The 1354-nt window shown below is 35.4% G+C and overlaps 1 protein-coding gene across 1 annotated transcript in view; it reads left to right on the top strand.

The window, feature by feature from the left end:
- LOC106883643 (protein MTSS 1) overlaps positions 1-1354 on the top strand; it is a gene marked incomplete at its 3' end in the record, with an annotated part of 307187 nt that overhangs the window by 264816 nt on the left and 41017 nt on the right. The gene's annotated exons all lie outside the window — the stretch shown is intronic.

The raw sequence follows: 1354 nt of genomic DNA, 5'->3' as shown, positions 1-1354 counted from the left end.
TATATATATATATATATATATATTATAGTATTACAAAATTTCTTTTTGACTTTTAGTCCATCCTGTGTGTATGTATAAATATGTACATATATATTTTGTTATCATTCTTGAAAAATATATATCTTTAATGTCTGATTTTTATTAATTTATTTAGTTTAAGTTATTAAAGAAGCATAAAGTCATTGAACTAATGCAAATGATGGTACCCATCATAACGACATTTAATTAATTGACAATGACCTCTATCTAGATTGACATATAACTTATTTGTAATATATCTATTGTAAGATTTATTCTGACTTATTGTATCTACATTTTGTTTCTCCAGTTTATTGAAATTTTCATATTCCAAGCAATCAATTGTTTGCCAAAAAGTTTATTTTTCTCCCTTTATAATGTTGGATAGCCCAAAACCTCTTCTACGCAACCCTCTCTATCACCTTTCCATTCTAACCCCATCGTACTTTTCTCAATAACCCCTAACACTATCCTTTCCCTTTCTCCCTGTTCCCTAACATACTATTCCCTTAGTTAATGACTATTACTCTGTTACTCTCATTGCTATCATCTTTCCCAACTACAAATCGGTCCCTCTCATCTTACTTCCCCCACTTCACCAACCCACCACAACTAGAATCATCACCCACTCTGTCTTCTTAGTTGGGACCCACATTAGGCCCTTAGCCTTGCAAGTTTTACAAGGTGATCCTCATGAGTGTTAGTACCACGACAAAGGTGGTACTCGGTACACTCTGTAAAGTGGTTGGCATTTGTAATGTGCATCCACTCATGGGGTAACCATGTATCCCTTGTTCAGCAAGACACCTGTTACTGCCTCTCTATAATACTTTCACCCCTCAACACCTGACACAAAATCACCTCCCTCAATGCTACACTCCCACTCAGTTGAGTGGGGTCTTGTCTTGCAAGTTAGTTAATGAGCTCACTAGTCCCAATGCCTCAAAAGAAAAGCTCTTAGTACACTCTGTAAAGTGGTTGGTGTTAGGAATGTGCATCCATCTCAAGAAGCCATTGCTAAAGTAGATATTGGAGCATGACACAGCCCTATGGTTTATCAGATCCTGTCAAACCATCCAACCCAACATGGAAACTGGATGTTAAATTATCATGATGATGATGATGATGTTTGTGACCGGCCTTCATTAGAGCAGTGACAGTTACTCAACACTTTACATCGGTCAAACATTTGCTTAATAAACAACAATCCCTGTACATACCTTCTCTGCAATGGTTAGTCCTCATTATTTTATAAGGAGCTTTGGTCTGGTTTCCTAGTTTCTATGGCACACATATATATATATATATATATATATATATATATATATATATATAT

The sequence above is a fragment of the Octopus bimaculoides genome, chromosome 9 (assembly GCF_001194135.2).
Source record: "Octopus bimaculoides isolate UCB-OBI-ISO-001 chromosome 9, ASM119413v2, whole genome shotgun sequence".
NCBI lineage: Eukaryota > Metazoa > Mollusca > Cephalopoda > Octopoda > Octopodidae > Octopus > Octopus bimaculoides.
Note: the sequence above shows the minus strand (reverse complement) of the source record. Positions and strands in the feature narration are given on the sequence as shown.